A 27,064-nucleotide genomic window follows, 5' to 3' on the forward strand; every position below is an offset into this window, starting at 1 on the left:
TAGTAGCAGCTACTGAAGAAACATTAAAAGGCAATTTTCAGTAGCCGCATATTTTACCCTAAATTTTCAAAGCAGATTTATGCACATAAGTCCACTATGAAAATTTGCTGCTGTCTCCAGTCGGCATATATAAATATACAGAGGAAGTATCACCTTCTCCCAAGCAGGTGTAACTTCCTGCATGTAAATTGACATATATACTTTCAAAAACTGAAAGTATGTAAGTAAATTCTTTCCCTGCTTTGGCTCCGCCCTCTGGAATGTCCTCCTCAAGTGTGGCAAAAGTGCGCGTATAATCAAGTTATACACAGGGACAGTAACTTTAAAATGAGCATGGGCACGCCCAAACACACATGAATTTTATAATCATCCACACACGAGCGTGCGCAACATATATTCGTGCCTATGTGTGCTCCTAATTTTAAGCAGTTACATGAAGAAAGATTATTCGCATATTTTCCTTAGGACTTGTTGGCTTTTACACGTGCAAGTGAGCACGTTTTATAACATGTGCGCCTGAAGGAAATCCCCAGTCTTACCAATTAGTCGACCTCTAAGTCAAGACCTCCTGGTTCTTCAGCCTGCACTCCCTCCAGTTTACCCAGAGCCACCACCCTGTCAGGATTTGGCTATAAAGGGTTTTATAATTTATTCTGACTTAAACCTGATAAATAGAGGTAAATATGTGCAGGTAACAGTCCTACATGCGCTGCATTCGCAGGTTATAAAATAGCAACTTCTAAGTATTGGGCCTACCCTGGAACACCACTGATCTGCCCCTTTTCTACATGAGCAAAGTTATTCACACACGGGTACTTGCATGCGTATGTACAAGGTTTCTAAACTAGCGCTAGCGTAAGTAAGCTCTGCTTTTACCAGATTTGCGATTTTATGCGCGCGCATCTCTTTTAAAATTCCCGTACACTTTTCCCAGCACAACCCCTCTGCATGATTAAACCAGGGCTTGTGTTTAAATTTATATTTTTGAAAATTACCCCTAAGTGGATTAATTTACTAAGAGATAATACATTTGGTCAAATATTACATTCTCGCCAAATTCACTACACCTAGGGAACCCAATTTTATAACATAGCACTTAAGGCTAAAGTAGATGTGTCAGCTATAATTTTCAAAATGGGCTTATGTGCATAAGTCTGCTTTGAAAATTAGCGGGTACGCCTGACCCCTTGCATATACCTGCATGGGTGTAAATCATATATACATTTATAGGTGAATTTTAAAAGCCTAACGCATACCACAACTGGGAGGTATATGCATAAGTCAGGCTCACGGGTGCTGAATGGAGTTTAAAAGCCGCCCAGGTACATGCGTACTTGCCGCTGCGTGCATATATGAAAAGTTCAAAAATGGGGCAGGGAGTGGGTGTGGTTCTGGCATTCCTGGATTCAAACTTGAAATTTGCGCGTACTTATGCGCACTGGCATGTAACTTAACTTTTTTAAATGTATTTATTTATTTATTTATTTAAACACTTTTCTATACCAGCGTTAAGTTAGATCATCATCACAACGGTTTACAAAAAGGCACAAAAGGATATTCAAGGTTGATTGGTATAGATTACAAGTTATACATGTGCCAACATGGAACGGTAACATAATTTTAATAATAGAGCTGTGTGATAATTAAAGCTTAAATGTTGGTTGCAAAACTACTAAAACGGTTCAGGTCTAGTGTTAATATGTATTTTGTGATTTATTTATTTATTTAGAGATTTTTTATATACCGCGGCACGTTATGAACATCACCTCAGTTTACAATAAACCATATGTTAAAGAAGAAACTCATTACTTGGTGCTTACTTAGCTTTCACTTGTTTTCCTCCTTCTCTTTGTCTTGTTTGAAAAGCCAGGTTTTTAGATTTAAATAGCTTCAGGTTACTTTGCAATCTAAATTCGAGTGGCATGGAGTTCCACAGAACAGGTCCAGCCAGCGACAGGGCTCTCTCCCTTACCTGAATGAGGCGTGCTGATTTAACAGAGAGGACAGTTAATAGTGCTTTATTAGCTGATCTTAGGTTTCTGTGTGGTACGTGTACTCAAAATGCCGTGTTAAGCCAGTCGGCCTTTTCATCATGGATTAGTTTATGAATTATACACAGTGGGGCGGATTTTCAGAGCCCTGCTCGCGTAAATCCGCCCAAAACCGGGCGGATTTACGCGAGCAGGGCCCTGCGCGCCGGGAAGCCTATTTTACATAGGCCTACCGGCGCGCGCAGAGCCCCGGGACTCGCGTAAGTCCCGGGGTTTTCGGATGGGGCGTGTCGGGGGCGGGCCCGAACCACGCGGTGTTTTCGGGGCGTGTCGGGAGCATTCCGGGGGCGTGGCTACGGCCCTGGGCGGCCCGGGGGCATGGCCGCGCCCTCCGGACCCGCCCCCAGGTTGCGTCCCGGCGCGCAGGAGGCCCGCTGACGCGCGGGGATTTACGCCTCCCTCTGGGAGGCGTAAATCCCCCGACAAAGGTAAGGGGGGGGTTTAGACAGGGCCGGGTGGGTGGGTTAGGTAGGGGAAGGGAGGGGAAGGTGAGGGGAGGGCAAAGGAAAGTTCCCTCCGAGGCCGCTCCGATTTCGGAGCGGCCTTGGAGGGAATGGGGGTAGGCTGCGCGGCTCGGCGCGCGCCGGCTATACGAAATCGATAGCCTTGCGCACGCCGATCCAGGATTTTAGCGGATACGCGCGGCTCTGCGCTCGTTTTAAAATCCGCCCCAGTGCTTTGTATTGTATTCTTTGTTCGATAGGTAGCCAGTGTAGATCAGTAAGTGTTCCTGTAATGTGGTCTCTTTTTTTTTTTTGCCTGTCAATATTCTTGCAGCGGAATTTGTAGTATTTGGAGCGGTCTAATGGTAACTTGAGGTAATCCTAATAGCAGGGAGTTACAGTAGTCTGTGCTTGCGAATATCATTGCTTGTAGAACTGTGTAGAAATTGTTCAGAGTTAGTAAGGGTTTCAGTTTTCTGAGGACCATTAGTTTGGCTTAACCTTCCTTTAGTTTCTGTGAAATATGTTTTCATGTTTAGTTCTGGGTCAATTATTACTCCTAGGTTCCGTACTTTCATGGCTAAATCCACCGTTTGGTTATTTCTAATTGTGATTGAAGGCTGGATAGGGAGAATATTTTTTCATTCCAGGTGTAAGAATTCTATTTTGTCAATGTTTATTACTAGCTCCATTTTGTTTAGTAGCTGTTTTATTATTTCAAGATACATATTGGCTAGTTTCATTGTTTCTTCAATGGTGTTTGTGATGGGTAACAGTAGTTGTATGTTGTCTGCATATATGTAGTGTGTGATTCCGAGTCCTGCGAGTAGGTGGCATATTGGGAGGAGGTAAATGTTAAAAAGTGTGGTGGACAGGGCTGATCCTTGTGGTACTCCTGTTTGTAGCTTAATTTTTTCAGATAGGGAGTTTTTGATTTGTACTTGGAAAAATCTATTGCTTAGATATGACTCAAAGCGGGTTATTGTTTTGTTAATGAGTCCTATTTCTTTTAGTCTATCGATAAGTATTTTATGGTTCACTATGTCAAATTCTGCTGAGAGATCTAATAGAACCAGGATGTAGTGTGTTCCTGTGTCAAAGCCTCTTAATATATTGTCTGATAGAGCTAATAGTAGTATTTACAGAAACCATGTTATAAAGGATAGAGTATGTTATTACATTCTAAGTGCTCTGTTAGTTGTTTTTGGACAGTTTTTTCAATTAGTTTGGCTATTAAAGGTAAGTTCGAAACAGGTCTATAGTTGCTCAGATTTAGGGGGTCCAGGTTCTTTTTCTTAATGATTGGTTTGATTATGGCCCCTTTTAGTATATCGGGCATAGATCCTTCTTCTAGGTAGAGGTTGATAATATTAGTTAGCGTTGGAGCGACTGTATTGGCTAGTTTTTAAAATTCTGTTATGGGTATGGTGTCAATTGAGTGAGGAGCTGGGTTCAGCTTTTTTATCATGTTCTCAACTTCATTGTGTGATATCTCTTCAAACTCTGACCATAAATTGATGTCCCTTGTAAGCATCTTAATCTCTTGTTTGGTTGTGTTTGGGATTTTATTTCTTAATTTTTCAATTTTGTCTTTAAAAAACTGAGCTACTTCGTTGCATTGATTCTCTTGTAAGGTCTGTTGATTATTTGTATTGTCACTGGTGAGGCTTTTTACTAAGTTAAATAGGGTTCTGGCATTGCTTGCAAACTTTTCTATTTTTGTGCTGTAATATTTCTTTTTGGTTTCAATAATTACTTTTTTTGTAGTAGGCCAGTTGTTTTCTGTATTTTGTTAAATTCTCGATTGTTTTATTCCTGTTCCATTCCTTTTCTTTCTTTCTAAGGGTTCGCTTCACTTCTTTGATTTGCTCGTTATACCATGGGTTTATTTGTTTTGGGTCTTTAATGCGGGCCATTTTTGGGGGGTTTATTTTGTTTACCAGTTCTGTGGTTCTATTTATCCAATTGGTCATTGCAGTGTGGCTGTTTGTGTGATTGCAGTGAGTTTTTCGTGTAATTTTTCTTTTAGTATATCTATATCAAAGGGAGGGTGGTATTTGAATTCCACTGGTTCCATGTTTTGTATCTTTATTGGACCTGTGTGTTTGATCTGGGATTTAATAAGGAAGTGGTCTGACCATGGAATTTGTGTGTAGTCTGTTTTTATGTTTTCTAGGAGGTGACTGTTAATGAAGGTCAGGTCTAATGAGTGTCCTGCTTTGTGTTTTGGTTTATCCATAATTAGTTTGAAGCCTAGTGCAGTCATTTTGTCAATTAGTGTTTGGCAGGTATTTGATAGGGGATGAACGTCCATGTGGAGGTTAAAAATCACCTAAAACAATGGTGGGTTTAGATGTGTTGTAAAAAATTCTATTAGTGGAGAGATGTTTAGTTCGAGGAGACTAGGTGGGCAGTATATCAGGCAAATTTGGAAAAGGTTAGTGTCGAAAAAGGCAATTTCATGATTTGCTGGTGTTGTGATTGAGAGTAGTTTAGTGTTGAATTTCTTTCAATGATTAGTATTAAACTGCCTCCCCTTTTATTTAGTCTAGGGATCAAAAAGACTTCATAGTTTTCGTTTGGTAACTGGTTTTTTAGGACTGAATCTGATTTTTTTTTTAGCCAGGATTCTGTTATTGCTATAAAATTAGGTTTTGTGTCATATAGCAGGTCCGTGATGATAGGGAATTTTTTTGTCACTGATTGGGCATTAACTAGTAAGAAAGTGATCATTAGTAGACTGTGCAATCTGATATTGTTGGTTTGCTTTATCTGTATGAGGTTATTTGTATTTATTTCGCTAGTTTATTTTGCAAAGTAATGGTGTTTGTTTTTTTTGTCTTAGTGTTAAATTCATACTTACCATTTCCAGTGCATACTTGGATTGGGAGTGTGGGTTTTTCGTTTGCTGTCATGGTCGTACAGCTTGGAGAGTGGTAGTCTTTGTCTGATTGCTTTTTTCTCGGGGTGTACGAAGGGGCGTACAAAGGAGCGCGTGACGCCGGCACGCAGCGCCTCGGGGATCCTTGGTGAGCTTTTATCCTCGGCACGCTCTGGTGACGTCTGTTGCATGACCGAGGGGGAGGAGCACGGCCCGATCTCTGGGGAGGGCTCAGGACCGCTGTCTCTGGAAGACCTGTGGGAGGAAGCAGAGAGATCGAAGAGAAAAGATAGAAAAAACAAGTTAATTGAGAGCCTCTGGTGGATTGGGAGGCAGTAGGCATGTCCTCCCGGGGATCCTTGGCACGTTTTTTTCCTCGGCATGCTCTGGTGATGTCAGTCTCGTCACCGAGGGGGCGGAGCATGCCCGATCTACTTCTGCTGTGGGTGACAAGTAAATTGTAAAACAAAAATTTCTAGGCAGATCAGCGGGGTTTTAAAGGTCGAGGATAACAGGGGAGAAGGGAGGTTGTTAAACTAGGGGGCTTAGGAAGTCCTACTTATTACCTGGGTGAACTGGTAATGGCATCAGTGCGCATGTCTTTTAAAATCCCCCACTTATGCGGAAGAAGCAACACAAGCTCACAGGCGCATGTCCACTTAAAATTGCGTGCACATGTATGTGCAGTAGGGCTATTTTATAACATCCATGCATATATGCATGGATGTTATAAACTGACCATGTCCCTGGATGCGAGTCGATGAAAGCACGTAGATATGCGCCCGCGCATCTGTTTAAAAGTTACAGTCACTGGGCCTGAATTTAAAAGATATTTGTACACTGAAAATTGGGTTTTAAATGTGTAAATGCAGTTCACGCGTGTAAGTGGGTTACAGTATGTGCCATTGAATTGTCCATAGGATTTACTCGCTTAAGAGCACTATATTGGAATAAATGGCTTTTGAAAATTGCTATGACAGTATGTTGCATTTAAGCGCATAACTCCTTTGCAAATTACCTCCATACTTTTGATTTTTGAAAGTACGTGTGTAAATGGTTTCCCTGCCCTAACTCTGCTCACTGGAATGCCTTTCTCAAGGACAATGAAAGTGCATGTGAAATTGCTTCCCAGACTTACTTTTTCATGTACAAACCCCAGGATCATTTTCCAAAGGTCTATATGCACACACGTAGAGTGGGTTTTGAAAATTAAGTCCTAAAAGTACAAAGTCATCATAGTAGTTACTAAAATAAAATATGTAAAAGTAGGACATACATTTTGCGGATTTGTCACTTAGGCACAGTAACTTTAAAACCGGTGCACGTTTACGTGCATCCATCGACCTGTGCCCAGGGACACGGCCATTTTCTAACATATGCGTGCCAACGCCAGTCCCAGTTTTACCAGTTCCTCTCCAATTCACCCTGTTAAGAGAGAGCTCCTGCAAACCCCCCCTAGTTTAATAGTCTTCACTCCCCCCAGTTAGCCCCATCCTTTAAAACCCTGCAGATCTGCCTAGTTTTCTTTATTTTTTTAAGTTACACATCATCCATAGCAGAAGAAAAGTTATATGACAGAGGACCTAGGCGCGCGCCGGGGTGCGTAAATATTTAGGTGCACATTTCTGGTTCATGCCCCACCCAGACCACTCCCACACCTTTTTTTTGAAATCTTTGGAGATGTGCACACTGCGGGAGATATGTGCATATCCAGGCAGCTTTTAAAATCCCATCGGCGCGTGCAAGACCAACTTACTCAATGCATCCCCTAATTAATGCACGCACCAGGCTTTTAAAATTTACCTCTAAGTCATTCATTTTCAAAATGTTTCTGGACGTAAACTTTGCATATCCATGGGTAATTAGTGCCTGCACATGTATATGCTATTTTGAAAACATCGCAAGTACATGCGTACTCATCGTGTTATGCACAAATGTTAACAGGGGAAAAAGAAGGGCAGTGTAGGGGCATTTCCGTGTAGAGCTCAGAAGAATGCACACAAGCTGCTATTTTGAAACTGGCATACGTGTATATATTTCCAGACTTGTTCATACTGCTAATTAAGGCCTGGATTTATCAAAATGCGATAAGTATCGCATGCGATAGTAAAAGGGGCGTGCTTTATGCTAATATACAGTTTATCGCAATTTGCGCTAATTACCTATGCGAAGAGCTAAGTTAGCGCAAATTGCGATAACATTTTCAGACTTTGCGATAAGTCCCATACCTGTTGTATATCCTGCATACAACCACTGGGGGACCATTGTTAATGGGTGGGAGAGAGAGAGAGAGAGAGAAAAAAAAGCCATAATGTCCTCTCCCTAGATAGGTATTTGTATCCCTATGGGTGGCCCACCTAGTAACTCGAGGTGAGGTTTGAGTATTAGTGTAGGGGGTTAGGGGCCACTCTGACATTCAACGTGAGACGTACGAACAGAACAGTGGTCTCTTGTGAAGATTTGATGACCTTTGGAGTGAGGAAACTCACTCCAAGATGATATTTGTGCAAGGTTCTCTCCACCTAGCTTGATGGACTCTCTACCTGGGTAACATCAAGCTAGGTGGAGAGAACATTGCCCAAATCTCATCTTTGGGTGAGTTTCCTCTCTTCATAGGTCATCAAATCTTCACAAGAGACCACTGTTCTGTTCGTACATCTCACGTTGAATGTCAAAGTGGCCCCTAACCCCCTACACGACTACCTAAACCTCACCTCGAGTTACTAGGTGGGCCATCCATAGGGATACAAATACCTATCTAGGGAGAGGGTATTAAGACTAGTCTCTCTCTCTCTCTCTCTCTCTCTCATCTACTAAAACAGGCCTTTCAGGAGACATCGCGATAAAATCTTAATGAAGCTATCGCATGGCTTAACACTACTGAAAATGGTGTAATTTTAACGTGGCTTTTCGCATGCGATAAGCCCTTAATGCATGCGAAAACGCCTTACCGCATTTTGATAAATGACCCCCTAAGTCATGAAAGTGAAACTGCACTTGACTTTTGAATGCAATTTTTGAGTGGGAGGTCTGGGTTAAGTGGTGGTGGAATGGTGGTCAGGGTGCAGTGCTGGAAGGTCTGGGTGAACTGGTTTTGGCAAATCTGAGATTCCAAGTACTCGCACAAGTATTTTCAGAAGCGGAGTACATACATTCTTTATAAAAGACATGCCACCACATTTAACTCTGCGTTATCAGGCGCACATTAAATTATTATATGCATAAATTGTATGTGCGCAGAATGACTGCTGCATTCCCTCCACAAGGTCAGCAGTTGATAAAAGTGCCTTTGTTTCTTCTGCATAGTGTTTTGTTTTTTTATTCTCTCTTCCGCACTGTCTCCTTCAGTATTATCTTGCAGGTCACTATCTCACCCTTCTAGCTTCATACCAAACTGCTAGAGGAGCTGTGAAGTTTTGCTGAACAGTATCATCTGGCTAGGGCAGCTATTTCAGCAGTATCCCATTGCGCTCCTCTCCAGAAAATAGCTCCTGCAAAGCGCGCGCTCTGTCACGCAACAAGAACCAATAATGCTGTGACAATGCAATATTAATTCCTCCGTCATTCCCTAATGATTGAGACCAAAGCATGCTGTGCGTAGAACCCTGCTGCTGCATTCTCCCTGAAAACAGAAGAAATAAAACAAAACACGCTACTTTCAAATATGCTGAAGTAGTTCTGTGGAGTCGCTCACAAGCGGCTAGAATTAAATTGGGCTAAGCGGGTTTTTTCCTGAGCACAGCACCTGTCATATCTTGTCTTCCCTTCATAACTTCAAAGACACGAAAGTCATAAAACCAAGCCCAGAAAGGGTCAGAAGTCATCAGCTTGCCTGAATGATGCTTTGTCACTTTTTTGGCTCATTACCTCAGCACAAATGTCCTTCTGCAAAACCTCGCTGCCTTCACCGTGACTATTATGAAATGTGGGGCTACGGGGGGGGGTGCGGAGGTACGCTGATCTAAGTAGGATGCCGGAATCCAATCCACTTACACTTCTGGGATACAGTCGCAATAAGCAATCCAAGAGAGATTACTTACCCTCCAATAATTGTTACATTTTTCTGACCTTAGGAGTGGCCAGAAATATAGTAGTGTTCACAGAACTAGTTTTGTTGCTGCCTACAGAAGAACCTTTTTAATGAGCACCACAGGGTTTACTCAGCGGTTTTAATAAGTTAAAGAACATGTGCCTCGCAGGTAAAGGGTCACCTTTTCTTAGAAACGAACCAATCAATGGAAGTAATATATAGGATGATAGGGATGTATATATAGTTCTCCAGAGAAGGAAATATATATATATATATATATATATATATATATATATATATATATATATATCTCAATGTCCTTTATGTTAGCTATGATAGATACTTCAGGTGCTGGACAAAAGATAAAAGCAAAACAAAAGCGCTGGACTAGAGCTTTAGTAAAGCTGAGATGTAGTGACCCCTGTGAACGGCTGAAGCAGTATTACTCCAGTGCAGACCAGTGCTAAACAAACTTGTCCTAGCAAAACAAGATCACAAAAAGGCGTGCTTTGTTCTTTTGCCACCATTTCAGGAGATGTTTATTTTTTCCAAGGAACTTAATTCAGGGGGAGGGTACCTTTTCAAAGAACACTGCGCAGACCCGTACATGCGTGTATATGGGCGCATGGATCTCTATTATGGTATTTTATAACTTGGGTCTGTCTGGTCCGCACAGATTATAAAATATGTGTATATTTCGGCGGGCACGAATATCAGCAATGCATTGAAAGCAAATCCTTTTCCTATCTATTTAGCATGTAAATTTTACACACAAAAAAACCCCCAATTTATATGCAGAAGTAGGTATGTTTTAAAATATGCTCATCTACTTGAAATCACCAGATTGCCGATACCTCCACCAGTTCACCCAGTCAATCTCCAGTACATTGAGATCATCCTAGTACTTTACCCTGATCTCTCTCCAGTTCACTTAGACCTCCCACCCAACAATAGCAGACAACAGATGAGTCTGATATCAATTGCACGTGATAATTGACTAATATATTCACATAAATATCTTATAGCAACGTCCGTGTGTGTCTCTTGGCCCTTGAAAAGCCCTTAGGCTGCCCGTGAAAGTGGAAATATGCGTGTATGTTTGATGGTTATCAAGAAGCACGTGCATAACTCCTTTGAAAATTAGCTCAGTTGGTGAGAAGAGGCTTATGTTAGCTAATGAAAAGTTGTGGTAATCCATGGTTTCTGTTTTCTCTTTACAGTTAGCAATCTATATAGCAAAGGTCTGCAATTTTGGAAGGGTGCTGGGACAGGTTTACACATGCTCTCTGCTTTGCTTTTGTCCTGGTTTGTTCCTAGACAAATTTCCTTAAGACTCTTGATTTTTTTTTTTTTTTTGACCAGATGTTTCTTTCTGATCCTTTGCATTTCTAGTATAATCAAAACCAGACCCTGAAGGAGATATGGTACTAGAAGTCTTCATATACAACTACCTAGGGTTTTCTCCTCATTTTAACCTTCTCCTTTCCCTCTCTCTTTAGTTCAGCTATTGCTGTAATAGTCCTTGACCAGGGCTCACAGACCTCTATGCCTGACCTTGTACCTGAGTCTGGCAACAAGGGATCCTATGCAATACGCCTTAGCATGTATGATTATGTCATGTTTCACATACTAAAATAGTGTGCTACATTGTAAGATCTTAACATACATGTTGAAATGCTTCCTCATGGCATTAACAAGGTTACACTAAAATTAACGCAACCTCATATAGAAATGAAGAATCATAGGGGCAGATTTTAAAAGCCCTGCATGCGCTGAGCCTATTTTGCATAGGCCTGGCGATGCGCGCATGTCCTGGGGCTTGAGAAAAGGGGTGGGGCGTGGGCGGTCAGGGGCGGGGGTGTGGCCAGAGGCCTCCGTAGGGCCTCTAGGCCGGGGGATCGCGCGCGCAACCTACGCCTCCGCGGATGCAGGCACAACTTTAAAAACAAATGTCGGGGGTGGGGGGTTAGGTAGGGATGGGGGGGCGGGTTAGGTAGGGGAAGGGTGGGGGAGGTGGAAAGAAAGTTCCCTCTGAGGCCGCTCCGATTTCAGAGCGGCCTCGGAGGGAACAGGGAAAGCCATCGGGGCTCCCCTAGGGCTCGGCGTACGCAAGATGCACGTGTGCACCCCCTTGTGCGCGCTGACCCTGGATTTTATAAAATGCTCACGGCTGTGCACGCATGTTATAAAATCGGGCGGACCTCTTAAAATCCGGCCCATAATGTGCAAGTTAAGCTTTATTTTGCCCACAGGAAATGGCAAGGTATGCTACAACTGCTGTTTTCTAAGGTTTCAGGAAGGGTAGAAATGTAACGCCTGTCTTAGATTAGGTAGTACTGTGAACGTAAGGTCTTGCATCTCCTAAGCTAATCTACCCTTTCAGAGTAGGCTGGTTAACAGGAGGATTCTCATTCCTCCCACCTTCCCTATACACAGAATGAAGGGGCTGCATCCCCTGATCTATCCCAGGACTCCCCTGCTATAATCTGTTAAGGGGCTGTGTGCTGCAGTCTATCCTGGACTTCCCTCCAGCTGAAGTATTACAAGGCCACATGTCCCAAACTCCTCCCGGTCCCTCTCCAGCATGAAGTATTAAGGAGGGGCGCGTGCCTCAGTCCCCCACTCCCCCTCACTCCCTCTGGCAGTACTGACATCCTCCTGCCACTTCTGAAGAGGTTCAGGAGATGTTTGGGGCAGGAGATAGCATGACTCCATCCGATTCTGCCCCGTTTTAGGACGGCATAGGCAGGGCCTGGAGTTTCCAGGGAGGAGGGGGATCTGGAAGGGGGAGGTTTGTGGCACGAGGCTAATACTTTATGCTGGGGGCAGGGAGGATGGTCTCTTCGGGCACTGTGACCCCTTTTTTTTTTTTTTTAGTGTATAGGTGGTGGCGGGGGAAGAGAACACCCCTCTGCTAAGCAGCTCACAGTGAAAGGGCCAGTTAGCATGGTGGGTTTAATGCCACAGCTGTAGATCTTAAACTTTGTTTTCAACGTCCATTTAGTGTTACACAGTCATCTGCTACTGGGGGCACATTTTACCATGCCCTTGGTAAAATGCTTTGCACAGCAGTTATGCCCCTAATAGCAGCTGCAAGGGGCTTCCAAGAACGTATTGGGGGGTAACCCGCATGGAGTGAGCATGGTTAAAATCCAAACTTCAATGAGCACGGGGTAGCCGGATGTTTTGGATAATGGCTTTGCTAGTTTTGGTATGTAGCTAATTATGTGGATTATTATAAAGCTTGGCAATAAGACATAGTAGAGGTCCGGGATGTTGGATTTAATTTTACTCTTGTAAGAATCATAGAGGAAGATGGCGAGGTTGAAAATGGCCTCCCTGTGGAGGTGGTGGAAGTTAGTACTTTGGCAGATTCCGAGCTTGCTTTGGACTAATATAGAGGGCAATGGTAGGAAAAGAGCTGGTGAGCGGGAAGCTGGTTTTGGGTTAAGCATGGAAATGTATGTGAACATCTATCCAAAATAGAAAAATCCAACTGGTTAGACCGGATGGATCGATTTGATGTTTTTCTGCTGCCATTTACTGCTACTATGTTAAGTTCCGTTTTAAGATGTGTGTTAATATTTTACCAAGTTGCACACTAAAAATGTTTTAAGCCTGAACTTTATTGCACAGTCCCCAAGGTGTTTCCATTGCACAATAGCACAGACTCCCTCCCTTTCAGAGGCTGTGGATACTGTATTCTGGATTTTAAAATGATATTTTAAAAGATGTAGGGCTAAAAGGTGAGAATGTTAACATGGTTATCAATGTCCTGTATCCTCACATACTATACATGAGTAAATAAAATATTCTAATGACTTCAGTGACAAATAAAGTTTTTACTGTGGTCTGTTAAGGTTGCTATTAAGCTCATATTAGAATATAGAATGCAATACCTGCAAATCTTTGCATTATTTGGTAATATGATTACATCATTGGGGGAGGGGTTTTCTGTTAATAAATACAGTTGTACAGACACGAAAACTTATACTTATACTGCACACATATAAGTTTTCGTGTCTGTACAACTGTATTTATTAACAGAAAACCCCTCCCCCAATGATGTAATCATATTACCAAATAATGCAAAGATTTGCAGGTATTGCATTCTATATTCTAATATGAGCTTAATAGCTACCTTAACAGACCACAGTAAATACTTTATTTGTCATTGAAGTCATTAGAATATTTTATTTACTCATGTATAGTATGTGAGGATACAGGACATTGATAACCATGTTAACATTCTCACCTTTTAGCCCTACATCTTTTAAAATATCATTTTAAAATCCAGAATACAGTATCCACAGCCTCTGAAAGGGAGGGAGTCTGTGCTATTGTGCAATGGAAACACCTTGGGGACTGTGCAATAAAGTTCAGGCTTAAAACATTTTTAGTGTGCAACTTGGTAAAATATTAACACACATCTTAAAACGGAACTTAACATAGTAGCAGTAAATGGCAGCAGAAAAACATCAAATCGATCCATCCGGTCTAACCAGTTGGATTTTTCTATTTTGGATAGATGTTCACATACATTTCCATGCTTAACCCAAAACCAGCTTCCCGCTCACCAGCTCTTTTCCTACCATTGCCCTCTATATTGATTTAATGATTTAATCATATTACCAAATAATGCAAAGACTTGCAGGTATTGTAATGTGAATGAACCCTGCAAGAAGTGGAGATATTTTGGATTGTAGAGGAATAAATAAATTTGGTTGTGATGTATAACAGAGAAGTGAATGCCCTTTAGGCAGATCCCTAGAGCTTTGCAAACCTGATTTGATCAGGTCATGCTACAGATGAGAATTTATGTACATATTTCAATTCCCTTAATTTGGGGATAAGGCTGGGGTTGAGGAAAGGACTCTTGGGAGATGACAAAGGTGTTGGACTTTTTATTCTGTTCTTATGTATAACTGTGCTATGAAACCCCCATGCTTATTTGTCATCACCTTGGTTTTTCCACAGTTTTTTTTAATCTTGCAATTCAGTGTCATATGAGTATAGCGAGCATTGTGTGCATTTGTTCTTTGCAGAATACCTAGAAATCAATGACTCATCACCAGCCATTCATAAAGAGACATTGTATTTATGACAGCAAGCTTGTACTAGGAATAGAAATGAACACCAGAGATTAATAAAAAAATATATATATATTTCTCAATAGTCCTGCATGCAAAGCTTTAGAAGGTCAGAGCATGTGAGCCTGCAGAAACAATAACAATTTTTAAAGTTTCTTCCTCAAGTCTGTCGCTCCTGCCTCCACAGATAGCATGCCAGCATGCTCAGAGGATCCTCACCAGTTTCAGGGCTGAAGCAGTGCTTTCTCCAATGTGCACTCAGAGAGTAGCACTTTGTTTAATGTCTAATGCTTAATAAATTTGATAAATGACTTTTCATTACATAGTAATCAAAATGATGTACAAAAAAGTTCAATAACCAATATTAAAATACTATTTTAATCTTAGATAAAATTATATAAATGAATACAAAACTAAAATGATAAAGTAACTGTAAACGTTTTCAATAAAACTAAAGAAGCCTATATTGGCAGGGCAACCAATGTAACAACAAGCGTCTTCTGTAGACCCCTAGTGTATCACTATCCCAGAGCATTCAGAGCCAACCATCAGCCTGACATCGCAACTTGATACATATAGAAATGACGGCAGAAGAAGACCAAACGGCTCATCCATTCTGCCCAGCAAGCTTTCGTACTTTTTTTTTCTCTCACATACTTATCTGTTTCTCTTGGCTCTTAGTAACCTTTTTTTTATTCTATTTCCCTTCCACCCTCACCATTAATGTAGAGAGCAGTGTTGGAACTGCATCTAAGTGAAATAGCTTAATTTAGTTAGGGGTATTAACCACCGCAATAAGCAAGCTACACCCATGCTTATCTGTTTATTCAGACTGTGTAATTCAGTCCTTGTTGATTGTTGCCTGAATATAGATCCATCTTTCTTCATTCACCCCTGTCGTTGAAGCAGAGAGCCATGCTTGGCTATGTACTGAAAGTGAAGTATCAGTCTTGCTCCCCTGCCATTGAAGCAGAGGACTATGCTGGATATGCGTGAAGTGTCAAACTTCCTCCCCTGCCATTGAAGCAGAGAGCTATGCTGGCTTTGCATTGAAGTGAAATATCAGTCTTGCTCCCCTGCCGTTGAAGCAGAGGGCTACGCTGGATATGTGTGAATTGTCAAATTGGATCCTTCATGCCGCAGCACACAGATCTAAAGCTTGTGCCATAGTTCTGGTCTTAAGAAAAAACTTTTTAAATTATAGTTGCTTATGTTAATATTTTTTTTACAGCTAAAACTTATTTTGTTTCATGGTCAAATATGGTTTTCCAAAATTCCCTTCTTGGTAAAACTTATTACTTGTCTACTCCATTATCATTTTAGTCTATTTGAATTTTGTGCACTGAAGGTGACATGCAACTATTTGCAGTGCAATTAATCACTAGAATGTAACTGAAAAAAAAATCATTAATCTAGTATGTTACAAAGATGTATAGACCTACCTGCAATCAGATCACAGACTTTTTGGAATTAATAACCCAGATTTTCTGGGTTTTACCTTTCATAAAGGCCATCCTTACCAATCATGAATAATTCAGTCAGTGGGACACTTCTATCATTAGGCAGGGTAAGGCAGTCACCTCAGGAGGCAAAATTTAGGGGGCAGCAGCAAGGGCCCCCAAAACACCCCTGTGGTGGATTCTTTACTTTCCAGCCAGACACCAGTGGAGTTGCCACGTCCCGCCAGCAGGAAGAGGAAGACCCACAGGAGCAGTGGTACTGACTAATGACCTGCTGGCAGGTTTCCCAGACCCCTTTGGCAGAAAGAGGGATTTTGTGTGGGCTGACAGCACAGGATCATGCTATGCAGGCAGGAAGAAGAAGGCCTACATGGCCATGGTGATGCCTGGTAATGAAGTGTTGGCAGGGTTTCCGCCTCCCTCCCCAGCAAGAAAAGATGACTTGTGTGGGCCGCAGCAGTGCTGGATCATGAATACCCTGCCAGCAGGAAGAAGACGACCCAGTGCACGTGGCCTTAACAGGAACACTATCAGGAAGGGACACAGAGTTCCTGATATGTGCCACGCCACTTGTGTGATCCGAAGGGGGAGAAGAATGAGTGTGAAAGCAATTGTGTTTGTCCGATGGTGAGTGCATGTATATAAGACAGCGTACATTTGTGTGAGTCAGTGTGTGTGGGTGTAAGCATGTGAGAACATATATGAGTGGATAAGTGTGAGGGAGTATATGAGTGAATATATGTGTGTGTGTGTGTGTGAGAATGAACACACATGTTAGTATGCATAAGAGAAAGAGATGACTAAGTTTGTGTGCCGCTTCCTCATCCCCCTGCCACTAATCCACAATGCTTTCGGGGTGACTAGATCCTGGAAATCCCAGGTATGGAGAGTGGAGGTCTTTATTTTATCCTTATTGGTTGGTTTTTTGTTTTTTTTTATTTACTTTTTTTAAAGCCCAAATACAAATTTCAAACAAAGATCAGAATAAGAAACATCAACAGCATGGAAGCACTCTCTCTCTCTCTCTCTCTCTCTGAAGGACGTCATCCAAACAGCATTACAAATTCCACAGTAAGAAACAAGTTATAATGAAAAGGGCCAAGAAAAAAAATAGAAAATCATTCTGCATCATCTTGTAGAGTTTTACCTATAAAGGTGGACATTCCAACTGCTGTTTATGGTGAACAACAACTACATGTTTTGCTGAGCCGTGACTTTTTTCATCTCAGCTGAATCCCATTCATGTGACCTAAGAGATTCTTCAAGCATATTCATAGATGAACCTTTTATGCCCAACTTCTGGTCCAGCATTGGAATGCCCTACAGATCTCCACACGTGTCTGGGGAAAGAGAACTCCACTCCTGCATGAAACAGAGACCTTGTAGGCATTCACATAAGATCAGGCGGAAGAGGTGGAGGCCACACACAATCAAGGGATAGGGACTCCAGGACCTGTATGAAGGTTTGTGGTTCTAACTGATGCACTTTGAAGAAAAATGTTAACATTGTCAGATGAGTTGAAAGCCCTCCACTCACCCTGTAAATTGACAGAAAGCTTGGCTGGGTAGAGCAGCCACAATTGGAGTTGCTTCTTGTTCATTTTCTTCACCTCACCGTAGGCTGGATATTTGCATGCTGATTTCAGACTATAATAGGGAAGACAAAAATTCAGGAGATTTTGTAATTTAATCATTCAAGATCTTGTGCTATGTAGACTACCTGCCCTTTTTTCTATTGGTGCCATTTTGATTTCTGGCATCCAACAGCCTGAGTGCAGGAGCTGGTGGTCCGGCGGGGGTCTGGGAGCGACCTCCTGCACTCGGGCCGTCGGCTGCCAGTATTCAAAATGGCGCCGATAGCCTTTGCCCTCACTATGTCACAGGGGCCGACGGTCGTGGTGCAGGAGGTCGCTCCTGGACCCCCGTTGGATTTTTGGCAAGTCTTGTGGGGGTCAGGAGGGTGGGGGGGGGGTTGTTTAAAATTGCCAGTAATCAAAATGGCGCCAATAGCCTTTGCCCTTACTATGTCACAGGGGCTACCGCTGCCATTGGTCGGCCCCTGTCACATGGTAGGAGCACAAGATGGCGCCGTCAGCCGACGGTGGGAGGGCAGGAGACACTCCAGGACCCCCGCTGGACCACCAGTCTTGTGGGGGGTCAGGAGGGTTGTTTAAAATTGCCATTTCGACGGCCGAATGATTTGGCCGCGATTCGTTGTATTCGTGGGAAATCGCGATACGTTTCGCGACGCGAATACAACGAATCCAGCCATATACGTTGTGGATTCGTGATATGTTGCAAACATATGCACACCCGTACTGTTTGTACGTCTCACATTGAATGTCAAAGTGGCCCCTAACCCCTACACTAATACTAAACCTCACCTCGAGTTACTAGGTGGGCTTCCCATAGACATAAATACCTATCTAGTGAGAGGGCATTATGGCTAGTCTCTCTCTCTCTCTCTCCCTCTCTCTCCCTCTCACCCTGAAAGCTAGGCTGGCCCTCTGGGAGCTTCAACACTATTAAATCCAGCATGGGCAAAAACATCACAATGTGCAAATAAAGTCCTACCTAATGAAAAAGGTCCTCCTCTTTTTCAGATTTGCATCGCACCATGTGTTATGGTGCTATCGCATGTGTTAAAGGGGTTTTCGCATGCGTTAAAGGTGCTTAACGCATGCGAAAACGCCATAACGCGATTTGATAAATGATCCCCTTAGTTATTCTGTTTATTGGTTTAAACATTGGTTCTTCTACTTTAAATTATTACACGACGTGATGGGAGCAGTGGAATCACTCATGTTCTAGGTGTACATTATTGAAAACCTTCAGGAAAGGTAAACACAAAATAAAAATACATTGTGAATATCGTGCTCTAAATTTGCTTTAACCGTGCATTCTGTGACTAGCTTGTTTGTTCAACAAACATACAAATTGTACTTCTGACCTGGAAGGTTTGAACTATTCCATGCTAAACAATGTTAACCTGTTGTTTACCTGCATTGCAAACCTCGTCTCCCCTTTTCAATAAATCAGAATATTAACCACCAAAGTTTGTTTTAAAACTACTCAGAATCTACTACTTTACAGTCTGTAATTACAGCACTACTTTCTTGGCATCATGTAGATAATTGCTAGCAGTTCTGATTTAATGAGGGAACTGATGTAGAACACATGCCTCTATTAACATTCTCAAGCTTCTGCACTTTGTATAGCATGCAATTCGCACATAAAATCAATATTATTTGTTTAAGCTTGTTATGGTGATTGACAGATCAGTTATTGCTTCTGCCCTCCAGTGACTGGCCTTCAAGAGTATATTAGCCACTCATACTGGCTAGTTTTGGATCTAAAAAAAACGTAACTCTTTGAGGCAGACTCACAAGGCATATAGATTATGTTCTTTTCCCTGAAGCAACAGTATAGATACTTCTCTATAAAAGTAATAATTCTTTTATGATTGAGGCACAAGTGGGATGTTTACTAGATTTTAAGATGTGTCTATCCACAATAAAAAGCAAAAAGCTAAGACTTTTACAAACCAAACTGGAGAGCACAGATGGTTTCGAGCTGTAATTCAGTCATATTTTCCACATAAAGAATTATGTTCTCTGTATGAAATACTGTGCTGTGCCTATTTATGTTAAAATGTATAGTAAAAGATAAAGGCATCAGACCCAGAAAATGGGAGCTTAAAAGTACAATTTAGACTTTTCAAGATAGCCGTGATAAACAGAAAATAGAAATACTGGTGAATAACCTTTACAAAGATGGGATATGTGCATGAAACCAATTGAAATAGCTTTTCAAAAACTGGATAACTGACATGAGGTATATTTCATTTAATTAAAAATGGAGAGTTCTGTAAACAATACTTATGAATACCGTGCATGTGCTGTAAAAGAAAATCAATGGAATAATATTTTCCTCTTCTTCCTGCTCCCTTGGTAGGCCAAGCACAATATGTCATCTTGATTGGCAAAACTACAAAACTTACTGGAATCCCTTTCCTGCCCCTTATTCTGATTTCAAGTAAGAAAAACGCAACCAGCTGTTTTTCTTTAATGTCCATAAAAACTGTCCCATTATTTCCTGTCATTCTCCTCATAGACAATGTAGCTGAAACTGTCCTTTCAGCACAGCAGTTAGGAAACATCTGTTACTTCAAATATAGAGAAAGTGATGCTGTCATGATATTTGTCACCATGTAGTTGCTGCTGAAAGTCATCCAATTGGGTTGACAAGAAGAAATCTACATTAGCTGCCAAAGCATATAAGTCCTTGTATGCATGAGAAGCAGCTATGGTTAGAGATAGAAACGAGTCATCATTTTATTTTAGTATCTCAAGATGGTCCATCAGGTAAACAGCCCAGAGGTTCAGTCTATAGGAATGTGCATTCGTTTCCAACAAATGTGCAATCCGCATCGCATAAGTCCCTGTTCGTTTGATTTGTGGGTTCGTGAAATGCATGGCGATCACCCACGAATAAAACATATCATATTAGTTTCATTCTTTTGGTTCGCAGTGATTTCTTAGTGGCTATTTGACATAGGAGAAGGCCATGTGGGAGTATCCATAAGAAAAATCAGTCCTTTCCTGTGAGTCATAAGTGACCTCACAGCCCTGTCATAGAGTGGGTCAGACAGATTGGCAAGGAGACGATAATGCAACCTATCAGAGCTAAGCATTTTTCTAATGCAGCCAATCGGCACTCTCACTCAGTGCTCTGTGACGCTGTTCCTGATGACGCTGTATTATTTATATCTTAAGCACGCGGTGTGCCATGCTCTTTCTTTGAGGGGTGGTCCAGGGAGGTGGCTGTACTCAGAGCTAGTCTCAAATCTGTATTCAATTGCTAGCTACTATGATAGAATTTTCCATTGAAAAAGATATTTGTTCGTTTTTGCTGCAGTGCCAGCCAGCCAGGCTTTTTTTGACTGCACTTTTTTTTTTTTTATTGACCTCAGATGGTCTCTCTGTATCTCCCACTGAGACAAGCTGCTAGCAGTGGCATTTTGCTGCTTATCTTACCTCCCTGGGATAGGTAGTTGCAGGCATAGGCAGGGTGTGGGTGGGAGATAGTGTGAGTTGGTATTTTCAAACAAGAAGCAGCATCACTAGGAATTGTGCTTGCTCAGGCTTCTAGTTAAGTCTTTTCTCTGCTGTTTCATTTTTTTGTGCAAACAGAGCAGTCCCAGTTGTAGTGTACATCAAGGCACTGCACTGTGTCTGTGGGCAGTTTTGCAGACTCACATATATTGGGACAGCAGTGCTCTTTTAATCCCCAGTAGGCCTCTTTTGGAGTTACAAGTTTGGTGTGCACATACAGCGATCTCAGTTGTAGTATACATCAAGGCACTGCATTATGCGTCTGTGGGCAGTTATGCAGACTCACATATATTGGGACAGCGGTGCTCCTTGAAGCCAAATCCCCAGAAGGCCTCTTTTGTAGTTACAAGTTTGGTATGTGCACATACAGCGGTCTCAGTTGTAGTGTACATCAAGGCACTGCATCGTGCGTCTGTGGGCAATTTTGCAGATTCACATATTGTTGAGAATCAGAAAGTGGATCCTTGGTCTGACCGGCGAAGAAGGGAAGAAGTAGTTCTCCACAGATGGAATAGGTCAGAAGGCGGTGCCGCAGCTGAAGGCAGACTATCTTCACCCTGGAAGTCCGTGACCCCTCCAGGCGAGTCCTGTGGAGGCCCGGACCGCTGGGACTTAAGTGGCTTCGCCCTGGAAGCCCGTGGTCCCCCCAGGGGGAGCCCGTAGGGACCCGGGCCGCTGGGACTTAGGAGAGCGGCTGGAGACGGGAACGAGAGAACAGACCAGGTTCAGGGCAGGCTGCTGAAGACGTGGATGAGAGAACAGACCAGGATCAGGGCAGGCAGCTGGAGACGTGGACGAGAGAACAGACCAGGATCAGGGCCAGAAGACACTCCGAAGATTGGTTCCAAACCACGGACCAGAACGGGAAGGCTGAACAGGCAGGCAGGAACAGGCAACCAGGATAAGGCAGGTAGGCAGGCAGGATCAAGTAGACAGACAGGATCAGGATCAGGCACGCAGGCAGGATCAGGCAGGCAGGATCAGGACAGCAACTCTCCACTCAGATGACTCGACCGTGTTGCAAGGCGAGGATCTGGGGTCAGACGCCGAGTTTAAATCTCCCTCGGCGTCTGACGTCAGCAAGGTGGCCGGCTCCTCTCTTTGCGCCAGAGGCCCTTTAAAAGGGTTCCCTCTGCACGCGCGCACGAGCCTGGGGGCGGGGTTAGCACAGCGTTCGGCGGCGTCTCCCTCGCGGGGATGCCGCGATGTAGGCCCAAGCAGGCCCGGGGAATCCGCGGCCCAGCCGGCATCTCCTTTGCAGGAAGAAGGTAAGGGTCCGGTCGCGAGGGTCGCTACTGGAACCACAACACATATATTGGGACAGCGGTGCTCCTTGAAGCCAAATCCCCAGTAGGCCTCTTTTGTAGTTACAAGTTTGGTGTGTGCACATACAATGGTCCCAGTTGTAGTGTAAATCAAGGCACTGCACTGCGTCTGTGGGCAATTTTGCAGACTCACATATATTGGGATAGCGGTGCTCCTTGAAGCCAAATCTCCAGAAGGCCTTTTTTGTAGTTACAAGTTTGGTGTGTGCACATACAATGGTCTCAGTTGTCGTGTACATCAAGGCACTGCATCATGCATCTGTGGGCAGTTTGCACTCACATATATTGGGGCAGCAGTGCTCTTTGAAGCCAAATCCTCCTGTGACCACCCGGAACGGTGGCCCCCTTGCTGCGGCAGGCCATGTGGTTTCTCCAGCGTCCTCCCTTCAGCCAGCGTGTGGGTCTCCCATGACGCATGTGCGTGGGAGGCCCCGCCTCTTAAAGGGGCTGCAGTGCAAAAACTAGCCCGGCCCCGGAAGATGACGTCCTGCCTACTGGGTTATTTAAACCCCACCGCTGATTCTGGGAATTGCCTTTGCAACAAGTCTTCGCTGTTGCAGCTTAGCTGTCTTGCCTTTGGATTCCTGCCTTTCCTCCGAGTTCCTGCCTCGCCTTGCCTCCGAGTTCCTGTCCTGCTCCAGTTCCTGCCTTCGTTGCTGTATCCAGTCTTCGGCTTGACCTCCCGGTTTGACCTCAGCTTGTCTTCTCGTCTCTGATCGCCTGCTGCCCGTCCTGACTCTTGGACTGTGACTTCGTCCACCTCTTCGCTGCCTGCCCCGGATCTTCTGCCTGAACTCCATCCGCTTCTTCGTGGAGGTTCGGTTCCTGTCTTGGTGGGTGAACGCTCTGAGTACCTACTCCTCGGGGGCTCTCCCGCCTTCATAGACTATCCGCTCCTCGGAAGGCCATCCTGCCTGATCTCTGGAACCATTCCGTGTGGGTCCTTCTCTTCACCAGCTCCACCTCCCAGAGATGAGTTCCATTGGGGGCAATCCCTCAGTGGTAATCACCGCTCGCTCCGGCTCAAGGGTCCACAACCGTAACACCCTAATGGAAAGCGAAAAAAAAAAGCCATTTCCAGCTTTTCATCTTTCTCCTGCTGATGCTTCAGCTATATACAATAGAACCCATTGTTGATTTTCAGCTTGCTTTCTGGTGGATTTTGAAACAAAGGATTACATTCTCTTTTCTAGCCATTTTTTAGTCACTGGTATATGTTGTCCTTTAATCCTGGTTCATGACCTGGTTCATGATCTATGACTGTCTTCATTTCTTTTCCACGGAGATCCTATGTCAACTTTCGTTTCTACCTAAACTCTGAGCTACAACATCTTTGTACCATCTGCTCACAATTGATGCATTACTCAAATCTGAACCATAGTCAACTAGAACTTCAGCAGTCCCTGGAAGTATTCCCATTCTATACGAGATGTTAAGATCTATAACTGCATATCCAAGGTCTCCAGATCAGCCTTCCTCTCCTGTGTGATCTGTTACTGAAGAGTCATCCTGTTTGTAGCCAGTAGTTCCATCTATTCATCTGGCATCAGCCTTAGAAGTTCTGAAGCAAGATTCTTCAAGTAATCTTTTCCTAAATAGCACCTGGGCAATATTCATAACTTGGCCTCCATTCCTGGAATGATTAAGTGAGAAGTTGAAGTATTGCACCAATTATACTGAGATATTTTAAAATAAAATCTGAGCTTTCAGCAGTGCCTTGTTCAAATTTACAACTATGATTTTATTCAAGCCAAAGCTTTGTTTTCATCTCAGCCTGTGATCACGTTTTCATTTGCATTTGTAAGGATGTCCTCGTCTGAATTATTAGCCATGTCGTTGTTTGAGTCTACATTTTTGTCATCTCCAATTTGCTCTGAATGGTTCCTAGCATCTTCAGAAACCAAGCATCTTCAGATCCTGTTTGGACCCTCGATTCCCCCTGATGGTATAAGGAATATATCTTTGTTTCGTCTCAAGCAGAAGAAAGGAGGCTTGAGAAGGGGGCTTTGAGGAGGGGATACTATTGCACTCGCTCACAGGACAGACCTGTGAGTGGCTCCACTCATCTCCCAGTGCGGCCTGGAGAAGCTGCCAATGCCACCGATCCATGCTGCCACTCCCAACCGGTGCTGAATCATCTCTGCCGGTGCCATTCCTATGTGGCCTATCCTCCACACTGCTGCTGTTGCCACAGACCTGTGTTGCCACTGCCTCTCCTTTCTTTGCGGCCTGAGAGCCACCAACTTCCACCTCACCATTGCTCCTGCACTGGCATTTCCTAGGAATATGCATGCACTTCTGCTCACAATTTAAAGGGACCATGGCAGGAAAAGCCCCATGGCCCTCTCTAATGATGTCATGCCTGCAGCCCTATAAAAGGGCTTTTCTTCCAGTCCCTTATTACCTTTGCAAGGAGTTGCTTCATCCCTGGAGTTCCTGGACCAGTTCTTTGCTTCAGGAGTCTTTGGAGTTCCTATTCTTCACTCCTTCAAAGTCTTCATGTTTCATATTTTTTGTGGGAACTCCTCTATATTCCTTGTTCCATGTTCCTGGTCTCTTGATGGTCCCTATGTCTTCTGTTCCTGATGTCAAGTCTTCTCTTGTTCCTGATGTCAAGTTTTCCAAGTCTTCAGTCAAAGTTTCTGATGTTCCTGTCCTCGACTCCAAGTCCCACCTTCCAGGTCTTTCCTCTCGTCTGTTCTCTAGGCATTCCAGTGATGTGGGTTGTTTAGAGCATCTCGTGGCACAAGGGCTGTCTCCAAGTCCATCTTCACTATAACAAGTCCTTGGAGTCCATCCTTATTTTTAAAGTTCCAAGTTTCAAGTCTCAATTGCCGAATTTCTAGTTCCAGTTTCATGGAGCTTGTCCCACCAGTGGATCTCTTTGTTCCTTATTCCAAGTGATGTTCTTTGTTCCAAGTGATGATCCAGATTCTATCTGCTCTGCTTTCGGCATGGTCCATGACCAGCCCATGGGTAGTGTAGGGTATGCTGCAATGGAGGGCTCATTTGAACCTGTACCCGAACCAGAACATGAATGTTCATCTAAGCTCCAAGTCTTCAGTGCCTTCGTCATGTCCACGTTTCCAAAGTCACTTCTGTCCTCGACCTCCACTTGTCCTGACACACAAGCTGTCCTCAAGTGGCAAGTTTGTAAGGGTTATTGAATGGCCAGAGAGCTACCCCAGAGAACAGCATTGCATTGCTGGGTATCACTCCTGTGTATTCTGGTTCAGCTGAGGCTTCAGTGTTCCAAGTCTCCAAGAGTTCCAAGCTTCAGTTCGGCCCATGCCCGGATGTGTTCACCTATCCATTGCACATACCTTGGAGCCTTGCCCTGGGGTTATGCTGTGTCCAAAGGGCTCATGCTCTCCTGTCAATCTGGCCCTCGAGCCTGATCCCAACAAGTACCACTTACAAAATATCAGTTTTCCACTATATTCAAACTGGCCTTTGGCATAGTGGGACAAGATCCTTCTAAGTACGGGACACATTCATTTTGAATAGGCACAGCTACCAGTGCAGCTAAGAATGATCTTCCCCCAGACACTATCAGGAAGATAGGGTATTGGAAGTCAGTGACAGCAGATTTGCATGTTAGAATGGAACTGTCTGACCGCAAAACTAACTAATAAATTTCTTGTTACAGGTCTGACAACCAGACAATGGACTGTCTGGCTTGTTGGGCATTCCTTCATACACTGAGCAGCCAGAAGAGCAAGGGAGCACCCATACAATTCACACTTGGGATTGGCAGTAATGGGGGTTCAATTCATATGGATGGGGAAACATGGCATGCTATGGGTCCAGCTACTTCCTGCCCTTCATCACAAGAGAGAAATCTCAGCAGAGTCTGATACAGTCATCATACGTCTGGGGAGGCAATGATTTGGGGCATCTTTCGTGCAGATAATTGGTGCAAATAATCAAGCGGGTTTAAGAACATAAGAATATAAGAACATGCCATACTGGGTCAGCCCAAGGGTCCATCAAGCCCAGCATCCTCTCCAATAGTGGCCATTCCAGGCCATAAGAACCTGGCAAGTTCCCAAAAACTAAGTCTATCCCATGTTACTGCTGCTAGTAATAGCAGTGTCTATTTTTAAGTCAACTTAATTAATAGCATGTAACGGACTTCTCCAAGAACTTATCTAATCCTTTTTTAAACCCAGCTACACTAATTGCACTAACCACATCCCCTGGTAACAAATTCCAGAGTTTAATTGTGCGTTGAGTGCAAAAGAACTTTCTCCGAACTTTAAGAGTTAGAATTCTAAACACTTTATACAACATAGTTTTTGTGCCTTTTTGTGAACCGTTGTGATGGCACCCGCTTAACGACGGTATAGAAAAGATTTTAAATAAATAAATAAAATTAGTTTTAAATGTGCCACATGCTAACCATGAAGTTCCCCCTAGTCCTTCTATTATCCGAAAGAGTAAATGACCGATTCACATTTTCCTTTTTCTAGACCTCTCATGATTTTAAACACCTCTGTTATATCCCCCATCAGCCGTCTCTTCTCCAAGCTGAAAAGTCCTAACCTCTTTAGTCTTTCTTCATAGGAGAGCTGTTCCATCCCTTTTATCATTTTGGTCACCCTTCTCTGTACCTTCACCATCACAACTCTATCTTTTTTTGAGATGCGGCGAACAGAATTGTAGACAGT

This window comes from Rhinatrema bivittatum, chromosome 7 (genome assembly GCF_901001135.1).
Source record: "Rhinatrema bivittatum chromosome 7, aRhiBiv1.1, whole genome shotgun sequence".
NCBI classification, from domain to species: Eukaryota; Metazoa; Chordata; class Amphibia; order Gymnophiona; family Rhinatrematidae; genus Rhinatrema; species Rhinatrema bivittatum.